A 27094-nucleotide genomic window follows, 5' to 3' on the forward strand; every position below is an offset into this window, starting at 1 on the left:
GGTGGTGCATGCCTGTAGTCCCAGCTACTTGGGAGGCTGAGGCAGGAGAACTGCTTGAACCCGGGAAGCGGAGGTTGCAGTGAGCCGAGATAATGCCACTGCACTCCAGCCTGGCAACAAAGCAAGACAGCAAGACTCCATCTAAAAAAGAAAAAAAAAAAAAAAAGGCGATCTCTGCACACTCGCAGCAATGTGAATAAATAAAAGAACTAAGGATTACTGAATGTCAGTTAGAGGAAAGCTAACTCAGTGTCTATAAGAATAAATCATTCTTGACTATTCTTTCAGAAGGAAAACAAATTTACAGAGAAAGGGGAGAAATAATGAATTTATTTGATTTTTGGAAAAATCTTTGAAAAATTTTCACACCAATAGCTATTCCTTAGTTGAGTTAGCTTAGGGTTTCACTATGAGAAAAGAATTAACATCAAGGTAGTAGGGCCGAGACATTATTAAATGGAGAAGTGTAAATTGTGGTATTTCCTGAGGAAGCAATTCTGGGTCAGTCCAATTTAATGGTTTATTGTGTTTTGGAAAAGACAGTAAAATCTCTACATTTGAAAATGATACTACATTTTTATGGGGAGTGAGATGTCAAAATGACAAGGATAAACTAGGCAAAGTGAAAACAGCAGACAATTTTGGCCTATATATAAGTTAACAAGCACTTTAGTGGGAAAATCATCCAAGCTCTAGTTATACATGGATTTGACTGCTGAGTCACAATGGGGCACAGGAATCTAGGCGTCACTGAGGCTGCTTTTTAAAGATACCCCAATGAGCTGTTGACATTTAAAAAATCAGCACAAGGTTATTGGAAACAAGGCAACTGACATTGTTGATTTTCCTATCCATGAACAACATAGCTGTCATGACTCCTCTCAGCACATTTGGCTCCGAGACCCAGAAGCATGAATAGAAGGAGCTGGCCATGCAGGGCATGCTTTTCTACCCTGTGCAATCATATCACACAGCATGACCATGCTTATGTATAAGGACAGAATGTGTGTTGGCCACATCACTGGTAAGAACCCAGACAGCATTTCTTGGGCTCTGATAGGCACAAGAAAATGGAAGGACGTTTATTGAGAAGTTACAATGTGAAAGGCACTCTGCTGGGTTTAGGAAGGATATGTAGATAAATTAGACAGTGTGCTTGCCTACTTGAGCTCCAAGCCTACTCAGAGAAATAAAACTATTGCAATATGGAGGAGTTGGTAATTATGCTGAGAGGTATGGTTGTGGGTGTTCAGAGGAAAGGGAAACCAAATTCTGTCATTTATTTATTCATGTTAGTTCAACTAACATGTGTTGAGTACCACTATTCATTCATGTATTAATCAATATTTATTTACTACTATGTGCTAGCCACTTTACTAGGTGCTGGGATGTAGCATTGAACAAGAAAAGGTTCCTGTTCTCATGAAGTTAAGACAGATTTTTTTAAAGGATCAAAATAGATGTGATAACATCAAATAGGAAAGTGCTATGAAGAAAACAAAACAAATGGATGTGATGGAGTGGCTGGAGGTTGGTGGTTCCCTTATATGGAATCAGAGCAAGTCTCCCAGAGAGGTGACGTCTGATACCTGTTGATTAGAAGGAACCTGCTGTGGGAAGAGGCCCAAGAAGAGCTTTCTAGGCAGAGGGAACAGCAAGTGTGAAGGCCCTAAGGTGGGAAGGAGCTTGGTGTGCTTGAAAATCAGAAGAAAGACCAGTTATCACTCAGCAAGCCTGGAGAAGCCAGATAGACAAGGCTGGAAGAAGACCTTGTTCTTCCTTTTGTGGATCCCTCAACCCTCATAGCCCAACAGAAAAAAAGAGAACATGTCAGTAAGTACAGGATAACACGCAGATTGCACAGATTTACAAGGGAGATCCATTTTATTTTAAATGTGAAACAGGAGTGAAAGATCATAGGTTATGAATTATATTTTCAGAAAGAACTAGGAGCATAATGCTGAGGAAGAGGGACTATGGACACTATGGACCAGCATATGACAAACACACAAAAATCTGGACACAGGGTGGATGCGGTGGCTCATGCCTGTCATCCCAACACTTTAGGAGGCCAAGGTGGGCAGACACCTTGAGTCCAGGAATTCGAGACCAGCTTGAGCAACATGGTGAAACCCCATCCCTACAATAAAGTTAAGTAAAAAATTAGCCAGGTGTGGTGGTGCATGCCTGTAGTCCTGGCTACTGGGGAGGCTGAGTTGGGAGGATTGCTTGGACCCAGGAGGTTGGAGGTTGCAGTGAGCCAAGATCACACCACTGCACTCCAGCCTGGGGGACAGAGCAAGACTCTATCCCAAAAGAAAAAGAAAAAATCTGGACACTAGGCTAAGAATAAGCTGTACTGTGGGAGCAGAAGCAGCTGCAAGAGTGGGCAAAGAGGGTACTGTCCAGGGCTGGGACAGGGGCTGCAAGGCTAAGCTCCTTACACTGCAGGGTTTGAATGATCCCTAAAAGGTCAATCAAATCCATCTCCTTTTCCACCAGAAATCTCTCAGGACTCAGTCTGGGGAGGTGAAACACTTTACACATCACTTACATATCACGCCTTGCAATGTATTATTAGGGCTTTGTTTCTTTGGATTATTATTATTTTTTACTTTTTTTTTAGACAGAGTCTCGCTCTGTTGCCCAGCCTGGGGTGCAGTGGTGCTATCTCGGCTCACTGCAATCTCCGCCTCCCAGGTTCAAGCAATTCTCCTGCCTCAGGCTCCTGAGTAGCTGGGACTACAGGCGCACGCCATCATGCCCGGCTAATTTTTTGTATTTTAGTAGAGACGGGGTTTCACAGTGTTGCCCAGGCTGGTCGCAAACTCCTGAGCTCAGGCAATCTGCCCATCTCGGTCTCCCAAAGTGCTGGGATTACAGGCGTGAGCCCCACGCCAGGCCCCATTTATTTGGATATTTAGTCTTCAAGAGGTCTCTGTTACGAGAGAATGGCAGCACCTTGGTATGAACATTATATATGATTATAGTCCTTCCATCTTTATAACAAGGCAAGAGATAGTAATGAGGCACTTGCAGCTTTTGAATCAGAACAGAGTAAAGAGATTGCTTTAAGGAGGCAGCATTCACAGCCTTGTGAACCAGGTACACTGTTCATGGACTTGCCTCATTGTGGAACCTAGAGAAAATTTATTATTTGAAGTCCCAATTTCCTCACCTGAAAGAATGTCAGCCTGAGAGATTTGTTACAGAGATTTAATTGGATAATTTAAATGAAAGTGCCTGCCAGATTCAGTAAATGTTCAGGGGTCTTTTTTCCCACTCAAACCTGTGGCCCCAATTCACCCAAATCCTGGAGGCCCACTCTGGGTGGGGAATAGGGAGTCCACAGACCCTAAGGAGAAAAGGCAGAAAGAAGGTGAGGTCATTAGGAGAAGCTGGTACTACTTACGAGGCAATGAATTGAGGAAAGATATGTGAAAAATAAAATTTATCTTCATTCCAAAAGGGATTCTGAGAAGAGAAACTCTGAAACTTCTGGAGTAATGCATTTTCTCCTTTCTTAATGCAGGAAGCTAACACAGACATTGGTTTCAAGGGTGTTAAAATATAATAGGGCTAAAATCATTTATTGCCAGGATTTTGATAACAAAATCCAAACATAAGAACTAGCAACCTCACTTGCCAGAATTTAAACCAAGTTAAGCTCAAATCAATGCACAGTATATCCAACAAGGGAAAACATTTTTTACACTGCCTGACCTGGGATTCCAGCAAACAATCTTCAGCTATGTAAATTCATTGGCCCTTTTAATACCATGTTAGTCTAGGTTCACATCAATTGTTTCTTGCCAGGAAAATGGGTTTTTCATTTGGAGATGGCTCAATGCCAGACTGAACAGGGCTTTTTAGAGACATTGGAACTCTCAAATATCACCAGTCACAGTCAATGCAATTTCAAGCTCATGCGATTTTAGTTAATGCAATCATTTGAAGAACTGAGAAGGCAGAAAGGAGGACGCTGGTATCAGAGGGATTGCAAAATCTATTGAAATGGCATCTACTGAAGAAGGAGTCAGGTGACCTAGGTGAGGCTCTTAGTTCTATTAATAAACCAAGGTAGGACTTAATTGGATGAAGTGACAGATGTCTAGTATTTTTCATTCTTAATGTACACACAACAGGTTCAAACCAGCCTAGTAGAGATTCAGGCACTCACTTGGTGGATTGGCCAATTTAGTCTGAGGCAAGGAGGCACTCCCAAACATACCAGACTCCTTGGAAATATGTTAAGTGGTATTGATGATGGCCAGGACTGCCAAGGATGTCAAATATATTTAAAAGTGAGTGGAGCCCAAGCCTGCTGCCCTCTGGGTGGAGACATGTTTGATTTCAGGAGGATATGGTTCCTTTTTTATGGTGTGAGCAGGAGGCCCCCAGCCAAGGATCTTACCTGACACAGACAACATCAAGATAATATGAAGTATGATAGAGATGCAGCTCTTGTCTTTGTGAAAATAGTGAGACTGGTGTTATCACTGATATGAGCAGCATTTGCCTTCTTGTTTTATTTTCTTTGTTTAATTTCCTTTTAGGAAGGGCAGTACAACATTGAGCTGAAGGCAGACTATCAGCTAGATTCCCTGGTTTTCAACACTGGCTCTCCCACTGGCTAAATGAGTGATATTAGGCAAGTCACTTAACCTCCATGTACCTCAGTTTCCCCATATATAATAGAGATAACAGTAGCATCTACCTCAAATATTTACTTTGAGGAATTCATGAACACACACACACACACACACACACACCCCACACAAACTGTTTAGAGCACGCCTAGCATGTGGTAGTTAATAAAGTTGGTTATTATATTTCTGTGTGGTTGATTAAAAAATAATACATATTTGCTATAAAACAACCAGTATACAAAAAAATTTTAAATGAAAACAACCCATTACCATCCATGTTCTCACCATCCACAAGTAATGGAAACATTTTGGGAAAAAAGTACAAGGTAAAAACAACCATTTAACTATGTAATATTTATTCTTTCCTTCTTCCTTATTAACCACACCTTGATTTTGTTGTGGGTAGCAAACTATATTTCCCAGCCTTCCTTGCAAATAAGATAAGGCATGTGACTAATTTATGGCAAACAGAAGTTGTTGGGTGGGACTTCTAGGAGAGCTCCTTAAAAGAAGTCTGAATCAGACCGAGCGCGGTGGCTCACGCCTGTAATCCCAGCACTTTGGGAGGCCGAGGTGGGCGGATCACGAGGTCAGGAGATCCAGACCACGGTGAAACCCCGTCTCTACTAAAAATACAAAAAAAAATTAGCCGGGCGTGGTGGCGGGCGCCTGTAGTCCCAGCTACTCGGGAGGCTGAGGCAGGAGAATGGCGTGAGCCCGGGAGGCGGAGCTTGCAGCTAGCCGAGATTGCGCCACTGAACTCCAGCCTGGGCGACAGCGCGAGACTCCTTCTCGAAAAAAAAAAAAAAAGGTCTCAATCAGCTGGATTTTATTCCATTTTGTCATCAATCTTCCTCCTTCCTGCTGTCTAAAACATGGGAGTGATGGCTGAAGTTTCAGCAATCAACTTGTAAACCTGAGTATAAAAGGCACACCATGGGGATGGTGGAATACAAAACTTGAAAAAGACTAAATCTCTAAGGACATTATAGAATAGCTATATCCACCAGGAACTGCTATCTTCTGGATCTTTCATTTGGTGAGAGAAAATCTCTTCTTGTTGAAGCCACTAGCTATTGGAAATGTCTGTTTTCATATAACTAAACTAGATTCCTGAGTACTTCCATTGTCTCTACCTTGTATTAAATCCTCTGTTTCCTGAATCTCATCGTATCCTTTTTCTCGGTTGATTCCCCTGTGTTGGTGGAGCATATCCCAGGTAACTTCATGAGAAATGTACATCACAGGCAAACTTTTTGAGATTTAAGAGTTTAGGTAAAATGCTTGTTTATCTGCTACATCAAAGGTCAGAATAACAGTAGCTTAAATAAGATAGAAGTTTATATCTGTCACATAACACTCTGAACATAAGGGCCCAAGGCTAATACCGTAAACTCTGGCCTATTCTATTACTACTTTCGTCTTCAACAAGCAGCTTTTTGTGGTCCATATTGGCTGCTTCTACTCCTTCTATTACAGCTACATTTCAGTCAGAAAGAAAGAAGAGGTAGAAAAAGCAATCTCCTTTCTCTTTAGGACATGGGCCAGAAGTTGCACGTATCACTTCAGCTCTCATCCCACTTTATAGAACCCTGTCACATGGTCACACCTAGATGCCAGGAAGGATCAGAAATAGAGTCTTTTGCAGGGCAACCAACAGAAGCCATACAGCATTTATTACTATAGAAGAAGAGGCCGGGTGTGGTGGCTCACACCGGTAATCCCAGTGCTTTAGAAAGCCAAAGTGGGAGGACCACTTGAGACCAGGAGTTCAAGACCAGACAGGGCAACATAGCAAGACATGTCTCTACAAAAAGTTTCTTAACAATTAGGTGAGTGTAGCAGACCCAGTTTGAAACCAGGTTAATTTTGCCAGAGCTTGTGTTCCTTCCCTTATACCTCTCAGCCTCCCAACATAAGCAATCCAAAATGGCCATATAGTTTACTACTTTTTTTTTTTTTAAGATAGGGTCTCACTCTGTTGCCCAGGCTGGAGTGCAATGGCATGATCTCACTGCAGCCTCAACCTCCTGGGCTTAAGCAATCCTCCTGCCTCAGCCTCCCAAGTAGCTAGAACTACAGGTGTGCACTACCACACCCAGCTAATCTTTAAAAATATTTTTAGAGATGGTGTCTCGCTGTGTTGCCCAGGCTGGTCTTTGTCCTCCCACCTTAGCCCCGCAAAGTACTAGGATTATAGGCATGAGCCACCATGTCCAGCCTAGTTTGCTATTTTTAAAGCACAGGTCATTTCTCAGGGGTACTCTCTAATAAAGTTATACGACGTGCCTTTAAAATAGCAGTAGGCCAATGCCATTGGCTATAGAGTATCATTATGGACATCAAAGTCCATCTAAGTCTATATTACCTTGCAACACAGTGGAGTATCAAAGCCCTGTTAGTGCCCTGCAGTGATCATTGTGTGAAATAGCCCACTAGGTTTTCTGCAAGGCCAGTCGCCTGCCCACAGGGCAACACACGGGGCTGCCCCAGACTGTTTCTTCCTCCTGGCCACACGGTCCTCTAGTCTGGAGTGGGCAGAGGCTCTGCAAGCAATATTCCTGGGATGCAGGACCATGTGCCGCCTTGCTGTGTGTTGCTGCCTGCACACTGTGGCTGCTGCTTTCTTCTCTATCTATACCCTATAATTTTTAGACCGTCATGCTCAGATCTCTCAGGCATGTTGCTGATGGAGCAGAAATTCCAAATTTTCTTAAGTTCTCAAAGCACCTACTGTTGAGAGAGTGTGTCTAGTTTTTGAATTCCACCTATTTGGAATCTGCAAACTGAGTGTTCATTTTGCAGGGTCAGTAGTGGCCTTACATCATCAACAACAAACATTCTCTGAAAGCCCCTTATGTCTAGGGCTGTGGGCAGCTACCTATGTGGTGTAATTGGATCTCCTCTAGAATCAGGCTCTCACCCTGTGACCGCTTAATGTAGTCTAGGAGGTTATGAACCCCTCAACCCAGGTGAATAGAGACATTAATTGACCCATGACTAACCAGCTTTTGACAAGATGCTTCCCTGTGGCAAGATGTGGGGCTGCTAAATTTCTTTGAGACAACAGGTAGTCCAAGGCACAAGCACTTTGGGGTGGTGAGGCATTGCAGTAGGAAGAATAGAAGGTGAGTAGGAAAGCTGGACAGAGTTTATTGAATGTGTATCATGTGTCAGACGTTCTGTATACATTAGCTGGTGTAAGTCAGGCTCCCCAGGAAACAGATTCTGAAATGGAGGTTTGAATGTAGAGGTTCATTGGGAAGTGATCTCAGCAGCAATGCCTGAGAGGACTGAAGCAAGCAGGATTGGGCAGAGGAAAAAGTGGAAGAATAGCACAGTTGCAATAGAGGTTTCAACCAATCCTCCTACCAGTAGCTGCTAGAAGTGGGGTGGTCCTTCAGAGGTGTCCTAAGTTGAAATAAGAGAGTGGGCCTTCTTGCCCTTCCCACACACGATAAGTCATCAGATGCCAGATGCCCCTGGGGAGGGGCATAATTTTGGACTCAGTACCTTCAGGTGAAGGCAATTTCTGGAAGAGGCTCAGTTGTGAACTGTTAACAGGTAACTCTCTTGGCAGGAGGGGAGGGAGGGGAAGAGTGCCTTGATCCTGAAAGGGTGATCTGGGTAGCACACCATGACATCCACTACATTATATTATTTCATCCACAGGACAATCCTATGAAGTTGTCATTATAATTACCATTTTAAAATGGGGAAACTGGCCCGGCGCAGTGGCTCACTTCTATAATCCTAGCACTTTGGGAGGCTAGGCGGGTAGATTGCTTGAGCCCAGGAGTTGGAGACCAGCCTGGGCAACATGGTGAAACCCTGCCTCTACAAAAAATACAAAAATTAGTTGGGCGTGGTGGCACATGCCTGTAGTCCCAGCCATGGCAGGCTGGGGCAAGAGGATCACTTGAGCCTGGGAGGCAGAGGTTCCAGTGAGCTAAGGTCGCACCACTGCACTCCAGCCTGAGTGATAGGAGTGAAACCCTGTCTCGAAAAAATAATTTTTTTAAAAGGAGATACTGAGGCTCGGGAAGTTTATCTAACTTGTCTAGGCTCATGTAGCTGGGTTAGATTGACTAAAACATCCATATGCTTTCTACTACACTACCCTTCCTCAGAAAGCAAAAAACAAAGCAGAGAGGGCATGGAAAAACGCTGGAGACAGCTTCACCCACTGCACAATTTTGTCAGAAATGGATCAGAAGATGCAGATTACAGAGTGGTTATGAGCACAGTCTCTGGAGCTACCCTAACTGGTTTGTATCTCAGCTTCATTGCTTACCAACCTTTGGCAAGAATTTAACCTCTCCATGCCCCAGTTTTCTCATTTGTGAAATGGAGATAGTAATAGTACATGCCTCACAGGGTTATTACAAAGCTTAAATGAAAGAATAAATGCAGCACATGCCAGGGCCTAGGATGGTGCCAGGCCTATAATAAGCCCCTGGTGAACTTTAGCTGCTATTATAACATTCCCATTTATGGTAACTCTTTTGACAGTACAGGAAATACCCTCTTTAGGTGCTCTGCTGAGACTTGCCTACCATTTCAAAGAATGATGCCTGTCCCTGAGCACCACACACAGCCTCATCACCAGTGAAGGCTCTGGATGTTCCATGGATCTGAATAATTTAAAAAATCCAGCTTGTAGATGGTCAGGGTGACTCCTGAAATACAAAAGGGAACAAGTGCCAACCGCACCTACACCTCCAATGTATAATCCTGGAGGCAGAATAAATAAAACTGTAAAAAAACAGCCCTTTATTGTCTGCCAAATAAAATACCTTTTATTGAAGTCAACTTTTCAGAAATCTTGGACAGTGCATGAGTGGAAGCTATTCAATTCTCAAAGAAGTCTCAGTTGAGTTTTGTAATCCAAATCCCACAACCTGGGGAGAAAGATCATTAACCTTAATGCTGCAATTTCACCACCACTTCCTCTGGATAGCAAAGCTCAGGGAGTTAAACACTCAGTGCATGTTTCTTAGGTGTGTGGCCTATTTGTTACTGTATATCCCCCAGCCCCGCAGGAGCCACTAAGTGGGTTCTGCCACAGCTCAGTTCTGCCCACCATGTAGCCATGTGATAAAAGGACCTGGAAATTTAAATCAATCACTCCTTTAAAAAATAATTTTTAAGAAGAAAATCATTTAACCAAGCATAGTGGGTTAAATTGTGGCCTCCAAAAAGATGTGTCCACTTGGAACCTGTGAATGTGACCTTATTTAGAAAAAGGGACCTAGTGCAGTGGCTCGTGCCTATAAATCCCAGCACTTTAGGAGGCCGAGGCCGGCGGACGGCTTGAGCTCAGGAGTTCGAGACCAGCCTGGGCAACATAGTGAGACCTCGTCTCTACTAAAAATTAAAAAAAAAAAAAAATAGCCAGCTGTGGTGGCGCATGCCTGTGGTCCCAGCTACTCGAGAGGCTGAGGTGGGAGGATAGCTTGAGCCTGCGAGGTCAAGGCTGTAGTGAGCTGTGATCATGCCATTGCACTCCAGCTTGTATGACAGCGTGAGACCTTGACTCAAAAAAAAAAGAAAGAAAGAAAGAGAGAGAGAGAGAGAAAGGAAGGAAGGGAGGGAGGGAGGGAGGGAAGGAAAGGAAAGGAAAGGAAAGGAAAGGAAAGGAAGAAAGAAAGAAAGAAAGAGAAAGAAAGCAAGGAAGGAAGGAGAAGAAAGAAAGAAAGAAAAGAAAAGAAAAGAAAGAAAGGAGGAAGGAAGGAAGGAAGGAGGAAGGAAGGAAGGAAGGAGGAAGGAAGGAGAGAAAGAGAAAATAGAAAAGGAGTCTTTGCTGATATCATTAAGAATCTCACGCTGGGTCTGGTGGCTCTTGCCTGTAGTCCCAGCACTTTAGGAGGCTGAGGCTGGTGGATCACTCGAGCCCAGGAGTTTGAGGCCAGCCTGGCCAACATGGTGAAACCCAGTCTCTACCAAAAATGCAAAAGTTAGCTGGGTGTGGTGGCTCACACCTGTAATCTCAGTTATTCAGAAGGCTGAGGCAGGAGAATCCCTTGAGCCCAGGAGAGAGAGGTTACAGTGAGCCGAAATTATGCCACAGCACTACATCCTGGACAACAGAATGAGACCCTGTCTCAAAAAATAAATAAAATAAAATAATAAAGAATCTCTAGATGTATATGTAGGGACATGGATGAAACTGGAAACCATCATTCTCAGTAAACTATCGCAAGGACAAAAAACCAAACACCGCATGTTCTCACTCATAGGTAGGAACTGAACAATGAGAACTCATGGACACAGGAAGGGGAACATCACACTCTGGGGACTGTTGTGGGTTGCAGGGAGGGGGGAGGGACAGCATTAGGAGATATACCTAATGCTAAATGATGAGTTAATGGGTGCAGCAAAACAACATGGCACATGGATACATATGTAACAAACCTGCACATTGTGCACATGTACCCTAAAACCTAAAGTATAATAATAAAAAAAAAATGTGCAAAAAAAAATAAAAATAAGCCGGGCGCGGTCGCTCATGCTTGTAATCCCAGCACTTTGGGAGGCCGAGGTGGGTGGATCACGAGGTCAGGAGATCGAGACCACGGTGAAACCCCGTCTCTACTAAAAACACAAAAAATCAGCCGGGCATGGTGGCGGGCGCCTGTAGTCCCAGCTACTCAGAGAGGCTGAGGCAGGAGAATGGCGTGAACCCGGGAGGCGGAGCTTGCAGTGAGCCGAGATCCCGCCACTGCACTCCGGCCTGGGCGACAGAGCGAGACTCCGTCTCAAAAAAATAAATAAATAAATAAATAAATAAATAAATAAATAAATAAAACAAACAAACAAAAAAAAGAATCTCTAGATGTAATCATCCTGAATAATATGGGCAGTCCTTAAATTCAATGATAGGTGTCCTTATAGAGAATGGCAGAAGGAGATTTGAGAAACACAGAAAGGAAGGCCATATGAAGACAGAGGTAGAGATTAGAGTTATGCAGCCACAGCTAAGGGTTGCCTGGAGCCACCAAAAGCTGGGAGAGGCAAGGGAGGATTTTCCACTAGAGACTTCAAAGAGAGCACCGTCCTGCCAAATCCTTTATTTTATTTTTTTTAAATTTTAATCCATTTATACAGATTTATTATACATTTCAGAAATACTATAAGAAAATAGAAATGAGTATCATTGTCTTTGAAGATTTTCTTTTTTTTCTTTGCGTTGGGATAATATATTTTTTCTTTTTATTATTATTATTATACTTTAAGTTCTAGGGTACATGTGCACAATGTGCAGGTTTGTTACGTATGTATACATGTGCCATGTTGGTGTGCTGCACCCGTTAACTCATTTACATTAGGTATATCTCCTAATGCTATCCCTCCCCTCTCCCCCAACCCCATGAGAGGCCCGGTGTGTGATGTTCCCCACCCTGTGTCCAAGTGTTCTCATTGTTCGATTCCCACCTATGAGTGAGAACATGTGGTGTTTGGTTTTCTATCCTTGTGAAAGTTTGCTCAGAATGATGGTTTCTAGCTTAATCTATGTCTCTACAAAGGACATGAACTCATCCTTTTTATGGCTGCATAGTATTCCATGGTGTATATGTGCCACATTTTCTTAATCCAGTCTATCATTGATGGACATTTGGGTTGGTTCCAAGTCTTTGCTATTGTGAATAGTGCCGCAATAAACATACGTGTGCATGTGTCTTTATAGCAGCATGATTTATAATCCTTTGGGTATATGCCCAGTAATGGGATGGCTGGGTCAAATGGTATTTCTAGTTCTAGATCCTTGAGAAATTGCCACACTGTCTTCCACAATGGTTGAACTAGTTTACAGTCCCACCAACAGTGTAAAATCATTTCTATTTCTCCACATCCTCTCCAGCACCTGTTGTTTCCTGACTTTTCAATAACCGCCATTCTAACTGGTGTGAGATGGTATCTCCTTGTGGTTTTTATTTGCATTTCTCTAATGGCCAATGATGATGAGCATTTTTTATGTGTCTGTTGGCTGCATAAATGTCTTCTTTTGAGAAGTGTCTGTTCATATCCTTTGCCCACTTTTTGATGGGGTTGTTTGATTTTTTCTTATAAATTTGTTTAAGTTCTTTGTAGATTCTGGATATTAGCCCTTTGTCAGATGGGTAGATTTTAAAAATGTTCTCCCATTCTGTAGGTTGCCTGTTCACTCTGATGGTAGTTTCTTTTGCTGTGCAGAAGCTCTTTAGTTTAATTAGATCCCATTTGTCAATTTCGGCTTTTGTTGCCACTGCTTTTAGTGTTTTAGTCATGAAGTCCTTGCCCATGCCTATGGCCTGAATGGTATTGCCTAGGTTTTCCTCTAGGGTTTTTATGGTTTTAGGTCTAACATTTAAGTCTTTAATCCATCTTGAATTAATTTGTGTATAAGGTGTAAGGAAGGGATCCAGTTTCAGCTTTCTACGTATGGCTAGCCAGTTTTCCCAGCACCATTTATTAAATAGGGAATCCTTTCCCCATTGCTTATTTTTGTCAGGTTTGTCAAAGATCAGATGGTTGTAGATGTCTGGTATTATTTCCGAGGGCTCTATTCTGTTCCATTGATCTATGTCTCTGTTTTGATACCAGTACCATGCTGTTTTGATTACTGTAGCCTTGTAGTATAGTTTGAGGTCAAGTAGCGTGATGCCTCCAGCTTTGTTCTTTTTGCTTAGGATTGACTTGGCAATGCGGGCTCTTTTTTGATTCCATATGAACTTTAAAGTAGTTTTTTCCAATTCTGTGAAGAAAGTCATTGGTAGTTTGATGGGGATGGCATTGAATCTATAAATTACCTTGGGCAATATGGCTATTTTCACAATATTGATTCTTCCTATCCATGAGCATGGAATGTTCTTCCATTTGTTTGTGTCCTCTTTTATTTCATTGAGCCATGGTTTGTAGTTCTCCTTGAAGAGGTCCTTCACATCCCTTGTAAGTTGGATTCCTAGGTATTTTATTCTCTTTGAAGCAATTGTGAATGGTAGTTCACTCATGATTTGGCTCTCTGTTTGTCTGTTATTTGTGTATAGGAATGTTTGTGATTTTTGCACATTGATTTTGTATCCTGAGACTTTGTTGAAGTTGCTAATCAGCTTAAGGAGATTTTGGGCTGAGACGATGGGGTTTTCTAAATATACAGTCATGTCATCTGCAAACAGGGACAATTTGACTTCCTCTTTTCCTAATTGAATACCCTTTATTTCTTTCTCTTGCCTGATTGCCCTGGCCAGAACTTCCAACACTATGTTGAATAGGAGTGGTGAGAGAGGGCATCCCTGACTTGTGCCTGTTTTCAAAGGGAATGCCTCCAGTTTTTGCCCATTAGTATGATATTGGTTGTGGGTTTGTCATAGATAGCTCTTATTATTTTGAGATACGTCCCATCAATACCTAGTTTATTGAGAGTTTTTAGCATAAAGGGCTGTTGAATTTTTCAAAGGCCTTTTCTGCATCTATTGAGATAATCATGTGGTTTTTGTCTTTGGTTCTGTTTATATGATGGATTACGTTTATTGATTTGCATATGTTGAACCAGCCTTGCATCTCAGGGATGAAGCCCACTTGATCATGGTGTATAAGCTTTTTGATGTGCTGCTGGATTCAGTTTGCCAGTATTTTTTTGAGGATTTTTATGTCGATGTTCATCAGGGATATCGGTCTAAAATTCTCTTTTTTGGTTGTGTCTCTGCCAGGCTTTGGTATCAGGATGATGTTGGCCTCATAAAATGAATTAGGGAGGATTCCCTCTTTTTCTGTTGTTTGGAATAGTTTCAGAAGGAATGGTACCAGCTCCTCTTTGTACCTCTGGTAGAATTTGGCTGTGAATCCGTCTGGTCCTGGACTTTTTTTGGTTGGTAGGCTATTAATTATTGCCTCAATTTCAGAAGCTGTTATTGGTCTATTCAGGGATTCAACTTCTTCCTGGTTTAGTCTTGGGAGGGTGTATGTGTCCAGGAATTTATCCATTTCTTCTAGATTTTCTAGTTTATTTGTGTAGAGGTGTTTGTAGTATTCTCTGATGGTAGTTTGTGTTTCTGTGGGATTGGTGGTGATATCCCCTTTATTGTTTTTTATCACATCTATCTGATTCTTCTCTCTTTTCTTCTTTATTAGTCTTGCTAGCGGTCAATCTATTTTGTTGATCTTTTCAAAAAACCAGCTCCTATATTCATTGATTTTTTTGAAGGGTTTTTTGTGTCTCTATCTCCTTAGTTCTGCTCTGATCTTAGTTATTTCTTGCCTTCTGCTAGCTTTTGAATGTGTTTGCTCTTGCTTCTCTAGTTCTTTTAATTGTGATGTTAGGGTGTCAATTTTAGATCTTTCCTGCTTTCTCTGGTGGGTATTTAGTGCTATAAATTTCCCTCTACACACTGCTTTAAATGTGTTCCAGAGATTCTGGTATGTTGTGTCTTTGTTCTCGTTGGTTTCAAAGAACATCTTTATTTCTGCCTTCATTTCGTTATGTACCCAGGAGTCATTCAGGAGCAGGTTGTTCAGTTTCCATGTAGTTGATCAGTTTTGAGTGAGTTTCTTAATCCTGAGTTCTAGTTTGATTGCACTGTGGTCTGAGAGACAGTTTGTTATAATTTCTGTTCTTTTACATTTGCTGAGGAGTGCTTTGTTTCCAACTATGTGGTCAGTTTTGGACTAAGTATGATGTGGTGCTGAGAAGAATGTATATTCTGTTGATTTGGGGTGGAGAGTTCTGTAGATGTCTATTAGGTCCGCTTGGTGCAGAGCTGAGTTCAATTCCTGGATATCCTTGTTAACTTTCTGTCTCGTTGATCTGTCTAATGATGACAGTGGGGTGTTAAAATCTCCCATTATTATTGTGTGGGAGTCTAAGTCTCTCTGTAGGTTTCTAAGGACTTGCTTTATAAATATGGGTGCTCCTGTATTGGATGCATATATATTTAGGATAGTTAGCTCTTCTTGTTGAATTGAACCTTTTACCATTATGTAATGGCCTTGTTTGTCTCTTTTGATCTTTGTTGGTTTAAAGTCTGTTTTATCAGAGACTAGGATGGCAACCCCTGCTTTTTTTTTGTTTTCCATTTGCTTGGTAGATCTTCCTCCATCCCTTTATTTTGAGCCTATGTATGTCTCTGCACGTGAGATGGGTCTCCTGAATATAGCACACTGATAGGTCTTGACTCTTTATCCAATTTGCCAGTCTGTGTCTTTTAAGTGGAGCATTTAGCCCATTTACATTTGAGGTTAATATTGTTATGTGTGAATTTGATCCTGTCATTATGATGTTAGCTGGTTATTTTGCCCATTAGTTGATGCAGTTTCTTCCTAGCATCAATGGTCTTTACAATCTGGCGTGTTTTTGCAGTGGCTGGTACCAGTTGTTCCTTTCCATGTTTAGTGCTTCCTTCAGGGGCTCTTGTAAGGCAGGCCTGGTGGTGACAAAATCTCTCAGCATTTGCTTGTCTGTAAAGGATTTTATTTCTCCTTAACTTATGAAGCTTAGTTTGGCTGGACATGAAATTCTGGGTTGAAAATTCTCTCCTTTAAGAATGTTGAATATTGGCCCCCGCTCTCTTCTGGCTTGTAGAGTTTCTGCCAAGAGATCCGCTGTTAGTCTGATGGGCTTCCCTTTGTGGGTAACCCGACCTTTCTCTCTGGCTGCCCTTAACATTTTTTCCTTTGTTTCAACTTTGGTGAATCTGACAATTAGGTGTCTTGGAGTTGCTCTTCTCAAGGACTATCTTTGTGGCGTTCTCTGTATTTCCTGAATTTGAATGTTCTGCCAACTCCCTTATGTCAGCCTTCTGGCCTCCAAAACTATGAAAGAATAAACTCCTGTTGTTTTAAGCCACCAAGTTTGTGATAATTTGTTACGGCAGCTGCAGGAAACTAATACAGCAAGATTGGCCAACTCAAATGGATAGTCTTGCTTCATTGTTTCCTTTATAACCCATATGTGTGTGTGTGTGTGTGTGTGTGTATATTTATATATGCTATCCATCAAAATGTTTATAATTTTTTTTTTTTTGAGACAAGGTCTCCCTCTGTCACCCAGGCTGGAGTGTAGTGGTGAGATCATAGTTCATTGCAGGCTTGAACTCCTTGTCTCAAGCAATCCTCTCACCTCGGCCTCCCCAGTAGCTGGGACTACAGGTGCACACCATCACATCCTGCTAATTTTTGTTTTTAAAGATGGGGTCTCACTATGTTGCCCAGGCTGGTCTCAAACTCCTGGCCTTAAGCAATCCCCTCACCCTAGCCTCCCAAACAGCTGGGATTACAGGCATGAGCCACCACAACTGGCCCTTGTTTATGATTTTTAAATATATTCAGTAAATTAAAAATACAAGTTGTAAACAATATGATCCAATTTTTATTTTGAATCAATACATGACAACTATCCATTACGTAGTGAGTGTTTGCACTACATATTTTCCTGAATAAATAATTAGAAGGCTTTAAACCCATATAGCATCAGTGGATAGGTCCCAGATCCTATTCTCTTGTCCAGATTTGGGGAAGTCACTTCTGAGATTGAGCCAATCTTCCTCAATTATGTGGAAATTTTCAGCTCTTTTCCCATCAATAGACCCAGACCAGAGATCAAAAACTCAAATATCTATAGAAGCCAGACAGAAATATTCTTTAAGGACATTGGTACCATAGAAGACATTCAGGCATCTTGGGTACTGTGGCAAACTGGAAAGAACATTCTTGTCTTGAGTTGGAGCTCCAGCTCATCCCCAACCGCCTGTTGTCACAGAGAAGTTAGGCTGAATGTTACCAAATCTTCTGATTTTTAAAGGGGTACTGGAAATTTCAGTTTTTACATGAAAACTTCTGTTTTTTAAATACAAGCTTCTAAGTCACATTCTCTTAAAACATTTTTCAGGCCAAATAAAATCCAGAAGCTCAGTCCTTTAAGTTTCCACTTGGGATTTAGACCTTTATAAATAAAGACCATTTCGTTCTTCCCAGAGGTTAAAAGAAATCCAGGTTTCAGAACACAATGCCTAGGCTTCTTTGTTGGAAGAGATCTGGAAAAATTCCTCTCATTCTTTGCTGATGAGCCTACAACCTTGAACACAAGACACAGTTAACTCTGTAATCGTTATTCTGCCACGTGAAATTTTTCACAAATTGTCCTGCTAAGTTAACACCGTATATATATGGTATATCTCAATGCATGGTAGATCATCATCACAATGATTAGTATGAGTTTTCTCCTCCTCCTTTGGATAGTCCAACAGTAGAGATAGGGGTAGGATAATGTGGTACCCAGGAAATCGTAGAAGAGCCTTTATTTCTCAGGCCATCACAGTAGCAGATGCTTATTGACCAAGCCTGCAGGGTCTGTTCAAAAACGAAGGACCCTATTCTCTCCATTATGCTTAGTGCCAAGCAGAGTCATAGGAAACTTCCACTGTGGCACCAAAGGCAGTGGTTCTTGGTGTTCAGTCTGGTCCCCCAGCACCACTGCTCCCCATTCCCATCAAATGTCCAATCTCTTCTGGGGTACAACATGGGAGCAGCTGTTGCACTTAGCCCCTTTCAGTCTTTGGGGTCCCTCTGCTTCTTGCATAATCCAGCACCTTTAGGAACCTAGGGCTTGAGAGGTTGGGGAAGGAAAAGCCTTTTAATGACACCAGAGAACAAAAGCAGGCTCACTTGACTGCTTGAAGTGGGTCAAAGACCAAGAGAGAAAAATTCTACTTATTGTTTTCATGTTTTCTTACTGTAAGAAACCTAAGAGAAATTAATCTTTCAATGGATCCAGCCACCACGTTATCGTATTCAGGAGAAATGTCCCTAAATTCCAGACTTTTGAGCCTGCCCTAGAGTCAGAAATCACTGATCTCTGTCTGCCATTTGAGAAGCTAGCAAGCCAAGTAGTGCCCAGGAATGTCCATAATAAGCCAAATGCATAGGCAAGAGAGGCAGAGAGGCATTTGTGTTGGGAAGGACCACAGGAACACTCTCACTACACTGCGGCTCCACAAAGCTTTGTTCTCCTGCCCAGGTCTAAAGGGAAGTCTCTTGAGGCCAGGATATTATAGTTGACTTCTAGGACTGGAACAATGACTTGCTCCTAGTAGAGCTCAATAAACTTGTTGCTTAATCATCTCTAAGAAGCTGTGCGAAGTGAGAAAGCCTCAGTCTCTCTGTTTCAGCTTCTCCAAATGTGACTAACAGCAGCAACCCTGTCTATTGCTGAGAACTGCTGTGCAGATCAAAACAGACAAATATATGTAGTTTTAAATGTAGGCAATGTGCTTGTAAATTTGCATTTTGAAAAGCTAGAAATGCCCTTGAGTAAACTGCCAACTCCTTGCAGAAAAGATAAAGAAAATTTTGTTCCGCCCAGAACAAAAAGATCCTGGTTATTCCATTAAAACATAGCCTTGCAGGGTTATCTAAGAATTTGTTACACACTTTGTAATTTTTGTTAGCTAGAATGATTAGATAGATAGATAACTGTGATTTTGAACTATGACATCTATTCCAAAAGGTTTTGGAAACAACATGCATTACCATATAACTAAAGATTCAAAGTAAACAGGTCTTTTAAGGTTTATCTAGGCTATGTAATGACAATACAAACGGGCATTCTGATAACAAAGCAGTATTAGGTCAGCACTTACAATTCTATGTGAATCTGGAATTTAAAATAATGGGCAGTCTGACATCCTCCATATTGTCTCTGTTCTAGCTCAGGAGACTGTACAGTCTACTTTTCAAACTCCAAAGCTTAAGGTGATGGAACAAATGCCTTCGACTGATTGTTTAGACTTTTCACTCTTAGGCTCACTTAAAAAAAATTAGCAGTAATACTATGTTAATAAATTCAGTCATTCCATGTGTGTTTTGTTTTTTTTTTTTAGATGGAGTTTCACTCTTGTCGCCCAGGCTGGAGTGCAATGGGACGATCACAGCTCACCACAACCTCCGCCTCCCGGGTTCAAGCGATTCTCCTGCCTCAGCCTCTCAAGTAGCTGGGATTACAGGTATATGCCACTACGCCCGGCTAATTTTGTATTTTTAGTAGAGACGGGGTTTCTCCATGTTGGTCAGGCTGGTCTCGAACTCCCGACCTCAGGTGATCTGCCCGCCTTGGCCTCGCAAAGTGTTGGGATTACAGGCGTGAGCCACCACGCCCAGGCCAGTCATTCCATGTTTTGTGGGGGAAAAAAACTGAAAAAAATATTGAAATAATTATTATATAGTACTTTAAAAATGTTTTCCAGGCACTTTTAAGACAATAATAAAATAAAAGAATTATAGAGATTGAGGAAACCTAAAGAAATAGTCACTGGTCTAATTTTACAAAGAAACTGGCCCCGGAGTTTTGGGTGAACTGACCTGCTCAAACTGGTGTTAGCAAATCATAACCAAATTTGTTGCAACAACAACAACAACAACAACAACAAAAGAAAATCTTTTTTTTTTTTTTTTTTTTGAGTCTTGCTCTGTCACCCAGGCTGGAGTGCAGTAGTATGATCTCAGCTTACTGCAACCTCTGCCTCCTGGGCTCAAGCAATTCTCGTGCCTCAGCCTCCTGAGTAACTGGGATTACAGCTGTGAGCCACTATGCCCAGCTAATTTTTGTATTTTTGGTAGGAACTGGTTTCCCCATGTTGGCCAGGCTGGTCTCGAACTCCTGGGCTCAAGTGATCCACCCGCCTCTGCCTTTTGTTAGATATGAGTTCTAAATTTCTTTTCAAAGAATCAATATGTCAGTATGTTCAATTATTTGCCTTCTATTTTTAAACTTAACTTCCTCATAAAGCAATCTTTTTCGATTAACTGCTCCACCCTGACTCATTTCAATCACCTGCACAACCCTGACTCATTCCGATTACCTACTCCACACTGACAAATTCCGATTACCTGCTCTGTCATAACCATTTTTCCCACCAAACCACTCACCCCGTCACTCTCTTTAAATTAGCTAATCGGAATTAGTTTAGCCTGTGCGGTCTAACCCTAGCCAATAGGGGAACAACACAGCAGCAGGGGCCACTTGCGTCAGGGATAAGAACACCTTCCCCTTGCTTGTCTAAGTGCGCGCCCACCATTGCTCCATCTGTAAGGGTGCACCATTCTCTAGAAGTAACTTGCCTTGCTGAGAATTAAAAGGAAAATTTTATATTCAAGTGCTATTTCTTTTGTGGCACTGAAACTTTATTTATAACACTCCCAAAGTGCTGGGATTACAGGGGTGAGCTGCCACGCCTGACCAAAAAAGTCTATTGATAGAGAATTCTTTTCTTTCTTTCTTTTTTTTTTTTTTTTTTTTGAGATGGAGTTTTGCTCTTTTGCCCAGAATGTAGTGCAGTGGCGCGATTTCTGCTCACTGCAACCTCAGCCTCCTGGGTTCAAGGAATTCTCCTGCCTCAGCCTCCCGAGTAGCTGGGATTACAGGTGTGAGCCACAGCACCCGGCCATAAATTGGTGTATTTGTGTATGCACACTTGGATACCAAAATCCACGGATACTCAAGTCCCTAAAATAAAATGGCACAGTATTTTCATATAACCCATGCACGTCCTCCTGTATACTTTAAATCATCTGTAGATTACTTGTAACATCTAATACAGTGTAAATGCTACATAAATAGTTGTTATACCATATTGTTTGGGGAATAATGACAAGAAAGCAAAAAGTCTGTACATGTTGAGTACAGACAACTTTTTTTCTGGATATTTTTGATCTGAGGTTGGTTGAATCCACAGATGCTGAATCCACGGATACAGATGGCTGACCACAGCTGTTACTCTTTCACTTTGAGGCATAAGGTTTTATCCTCTGGATTTAGACAGGACTAGGATATCTATATCAATCTTAATTCCATTACACTTCTGCCAATTCAATTTTTTTCAGTAAACTCTTCTTAACACATTTTACATATACTTTTGTCAAAACTGGGAGCTGAGGAAAGAGTACATTTGAGTCTTGGAAAATACCTGCCACAAAACCTAAAGAGCTAATCCTCTATGTCAATCCAATCAGCCTTATTTCACTTTCATACAAAGCCTTTTTCTTTTTTTTCTCAAAAATTAATCAGTGTGCAATGACTTTTTCAATTCAAATTAATGTATTAATTAATATCTCAAAAACATTATTAAAAACAACTGAGAAATATCTTCAGGGAAGTACCATATAATATTACTAAAAAAGATTAAATTGATAACATGATAATTAATATATCAATTTTATAACATGTTATTCAAACGTGCTAAGCAAGATAATAAATCAATTTGCTGTTTCAACCATTTTGAACTCGAATAAGAAAATCACTTAAATGTGGTTTTTCTCTAACATCATTTCCATAGCCAAAAATAAATACAAAATAGGCTGGGCACAGTGGGTCAGCCTGTAATCCCAGCACTTCGGGAGGCCAAGGTGGGTGGAACACCTGAGGTCAGGAGTTCAAGACCAGCCTGGCTAACATGGCAAAACGCTGTCTCTACTAAAAATACAAAAGTTAGCCAGGCGTGGTGATATATGCCTGTAATCCCAGCTACTCGGGAGGCTGAGGCAGGAGAATCACTTGAACCTAGGAGGCAGTGGTTGCAGTGAGTCGAAATTGCACCACTGCCCTCTACCCTGAGTGACAGAGGGAGATTCCATTTCAAAAATAAATAAAATAAATGCAAGTAATAATTCATTAGCAAAAAAAGAGTAAGAAACATGCATTAAAATGATATATAACATAACCACATTTATTTAAGAATGTATTCCAATATCAAGTGGCAAATTTCGACAAAGCAAAAACTTTTTTGCACCAACCTGATACTTTGTAAAAATGTAATAGAATATGTGACTAAACTTTTAGGTTATTTGTGAAGTTAGAGGTATCATAAAAGGCATAGTATTCTTCTGAAAAATTTATTTTGATCAAACTCTGGTGTTCATTTTTTGAGAAAGAATAAGAACCAAGAATGCAAATCAAACTCCATTAAGAAAATAAAAAGACAAGCCACAGACTGGGAGAAAATATTTGCACATCTGATAAAGGATGGGCAAAAGACATGAAAAAATCTCACTTCACCAAAAAAGATATACAGATGGAAAATAAGCATATGAAAAGAAGTTCAACATCATATGTCATTAGGGAATTACAAATTAAAACAAAAATTAGAAACTACTACACACCTATTTGAATAGCTATAATGGAAAACACTGACAATACAAAATGCTGATGAGGATGTGGAGCAACAGAAACTTCAATTCATTGCTGGTAAGAATGCAAATGATAGAGCCAGTGTGAAAGTCGGTTTGGCAGTATTTTACAAAACTAAACATACTCTTAATTATGCAGCAATGGTTCTGCTCCTCGGTATCACCCAAACTTATGTCTACCCCAAAACCTGTATATGAATGTTTGGTTAATAAATAACATATTTATGCCAATAACATATAGCATATTATTATTTAGTTAATAATAAACATAGCAGCTTCGTTCTAATTTCTAAAACTTGAACATGACAATGATTTCCTTCAATAGGTGAATGGATAGACAGGCTGTAGTACATCCATACAATGGAATATTATTCAGCACTAACATGAAATGAGTTATCAAGCCACGAAAAGACATAGAGGAACCTTAAATTCATATTACTAAGTGAAAGAAGCCAACCCCAAAAGGCTACATACTATATGATTCCAACTGTATGACATTCTGGAAAAGGCAAAACTATGGAGACAGTAGAAGGTCAGTTGTTCCTGGAGTTGTAGGGGAGAGATGGATGAACAGGTGGAGCACAGGAGCATTTCAGAGCAGTAAAACTCTTCTGTCCGATACTGTTATGGTGGGTATATGTCATTATACATTTGTCCAATCCCATAGAATGTACCACACAAAGAATTAACCCTAATGTGAACTGTAGACTTTAGTTAATAATAATGAATCAATATTGGCTTATCAATCATAACAAATGTACCATACTAATGCAAGATATTAATCATCAGGGAAATGTTGGGAGGAGGAGAAAAAAGAAGAGATATGGGAACTCTGTACTTTTCACTCATTTTTTCTGTAAACCTAAAACTGCTCTAAAAAACAGTCTGTTAATTTAAAAAATATCAAACTCTGTAATTTTATTTAAATATATGATCAAAATTTCCCCATGAATTAATGAAAGTGTATGCATTGCAAAAAAAAACCAGAAGCTAGCACTTTATTTCTTATTAATCAAAAGAAGAAAATATGCAAAATTTAATAAATAAAAATGAGAATTAGGCCAAAGAGGGAGAAGGCTAGAAGCTTGAGGTCAGGAGGTTGAGGCCATAGTGAGCTAGGATTATGCCACTGCACTCCAGCCTGAGTGATGGAGCAAGACCCTGTTTCTAAAAAAAAAATTGTTTCATTCAAAAAATATTTTTAAAGATGAGAATTGACCATATTTGAAATAAATATTTCATGATGATTTGATAATCAATTTTAACTATATTCTTTATGTAATAATATACAGCAAGTCCAAAATAAATAAAAAATTTATCCATGGCTTATTCCTGAAAAATTGGGTAGTCATGAAAAACATTTAAAATAGAATCATTCACCTATACTGCTTTGGGTGTTTATAGTTGCTTCCCTTTCCTTTTTAAAATTTTTTTTTTAATTTTTGTGGGTACGTAGTAGATGTATATGTTTATGGGTTCCTTTCTAAACAATGATACATTTTAGGAATAAGTAATTGAAGAGGTAAAAAATAATCAATATTTACATATATTTAAATATATTGACATTTACTCCTTCATACCAATATCTTTTTTTTTTTTCTTAGGCAGAGTCTCGCTCTGTTGTGCAGGCTGGAGTGCAATGGTGTAGTCTTGCCTTACTGCAACCTCTGCCTCCCAGGTTCAAGTTCAAGCCATTCTCCTGCCCTCAGCCTCCCAAGTAGCTGGGATTATAGGCACATGCCACAATGCCCAGCTAGTTTTTGTATTTTTAGTAGAGATGGGGTTTCACCATGTTGGCCAGGCTGGTCTCGAACTCCTGACCTCAAGTGATCCGTCTGCCTCGGCCTCCCAAAGTGCTGGAGGCATGAGCCACCATGCCTGGCCCAATATCCTCTTTTTTTACTCACCAGGTAATGCGTTCTTTAACAGCTGCCTTATTTAGAGGAACAACTAGGACAGGGCCACTCAGATGAAAGAAGAAAGATGTTAAACAACAATTATCATTACTCCTACCATCACACTCAACCAAATATCTCAATACCAAAATGGCCATTTCTAATGCTGGTTTTACTCTCAGAAATAAGGTTTTCTAAATAAGAGTTTCTAAGCCTTATCTGGGAACCACATCATTTGTAGGAACCTTCTCTTTGATGTCCTGGGAGTTCTCATACCCAAGGCCAGCTTGATTTGGGATGGTGATGGGTCTTTCTTTGTAAAGTGAGAAAAGGCCTATGGTAAGCACAAGCACGTTATCAGCAAGGGTTTTTTGTTTTGTTTTGTTTTTTTGTTTTTTTTTTAAGAGAAAATATTAAAAGAAAGTTGAATATCTGACATGGAATCTCTCAAAACTATCCAGGCACCCTTACGCAAAACTAATTTCTCTCCTGTTTTCCCTCTACTGTTCTCCTTCCATAGCTAAGGGTGAGAGGGGAGTCCAGAATCTGCATTTTTAAAAAGTGCCAGGCAAGTCTGATGATTAACCATTCAGTTTGGAAACCACCCAACAATGTACATTCATTGGGGCTTGATGAGGTCATTCTCCACCGTTCATCACATTACTTATGGATTAGGCTGGCCTGCCAGAAGGAAAATACAGCATATTACAAAATTTCATCGAAACTATCTAAATCACTCTCTTGGGCTAAAATATCTGCAAGGAAATCCAAACACTCTTCTGTATTACTGAAGTCCTTTGTTTCCAAGTAACACATCAATTTAAGATAAATAAAAAGAAAAATTTATTTTAAGGACAAAAAACATCTAAAGGAACCCAACACCAAAACTGCTGCCTGGTCTGAGGAGGGACTGCAACCGGGCATTTCTTTACCTGTCTTGCTTCTGTTTTCTCCTCCTTGTGTGCTCCATTCTTTTTTCTTGAAGACAGAGGCTGCTCCGTTCCTAAGGCAGATGGTAATGCCACTGTCCATGAGTTGTAACATTTCCTCCACTGAAGAGTCTAGCTCAGAGAGATCTCTCCATCCTTTTCCCAAATTCCTGAAGAAGGGACATTGAATGGCCTATTTGGAATAAAAAATTCACTCCTTAGTTCAGTCAACTGAAGCCAGAGGGGCAGTCACATATAAATAGGGTTGCCGGGGATGACCTCAGCATGTTGGGAACAGGGAGGGGAGAGCAAAGGAAGCAATTAAGGGGGTCATCCTGAGAAGAGCAGGAGTTCCCCCAAGGTGTACTACTACTACATCCTGTAAGCTTCGGACAGCCAATGTGGACAAGTAAGGAAATCTTCCAAGGTAGCACTTATTAGCTACTATAAGGAATGACGTCACTGAGCCCTTACCACCAAGACTATTTTGCTGTAACTTATAGTTTTCAGTAATGCCATTGATAAGTTTTGTGCCCATAGGATTCTCATTCCTATATATGTGATCTATTTTTTCCCCTCTCTGAAAGTCTTCAGGATATTTCTTTATCCGTGGTGCTCTAAAACTTCACGATGACATTCTAAGATGTGAGTCTATTTTTATTTATTGCTCTGGGCACTTACTCGGGGAGCTCCCTTTTTAATCTTCATTTTAATTTTTTTAAATAAAAAATCCCCATTTGGAGGTAATCTCAGAGTTTTTACAAAATTGTAAATATGGTATGAAGAATTCCCAGATTCCCCAAATGCAACTTGGTACATAAGCATAATTTATCAAGACTAAGGAATTAACAATACAATAGCTTAACCTACAGACCTTATTTAAATTTTGTCAACTGTCCTATTAATTTTCTTTTCCTGGTTCAGGATTGCAATGGACTAAATGCTTATGTCCACTTAAAATCAATATGTTGAAATGCGAACCCCCAAGATGACAGCATTAGGAGGTAGGGCTTTTGGGACATAATCAGGTCATTATACAATTTAATAGCACCTCTCCTGTATAGAATGTATCCCAGTTGTAACTTCAGATTTCTCCTTCTGATTTGATTAATTTGTCTCCCCCATTAGAATATAAGCTTCATGAGGGGAGTAATCATGTCAGGTTGCTTTGGTCACCATTATATTCCCAGTATCTAAAATAGTGTTTAGCACATATTATGTCCTCAGTGAATATTTATTAAACAAAGGAATAAATTCCTTTAAAACATTTTATGATGCTGGGAACCATTGTTAAGAGAATTGTTTTTGCCTAAAAACTCAAAGAACACTGCAATACCATCTTCCAGGTTCCCCGTGTGGTTGGGCATGGTGTTGTAAAACAGATTAAATAAATCTAAAACAAATGAACTACTCTGTTAACAATGAGGAATGTGTTAGCCAAATCACCTATAACTCATTGTAACTGGCC

Source organism: Nomascus leucogenys, chromosome 16 (genome assembly GCF_006542625.1).
Source record: "Nomascus leucogenys isolate Asia chromosome 16, Asia_NLE_v1, whole genome shotgun sequence".
Taxonomy (NCBI): domain Eukaryota; kingdom Metazoa; phylum Chordata; class Mammalia; order Primates; family Hylobatidae; genus Nomascus; species Nomascus leucogenys.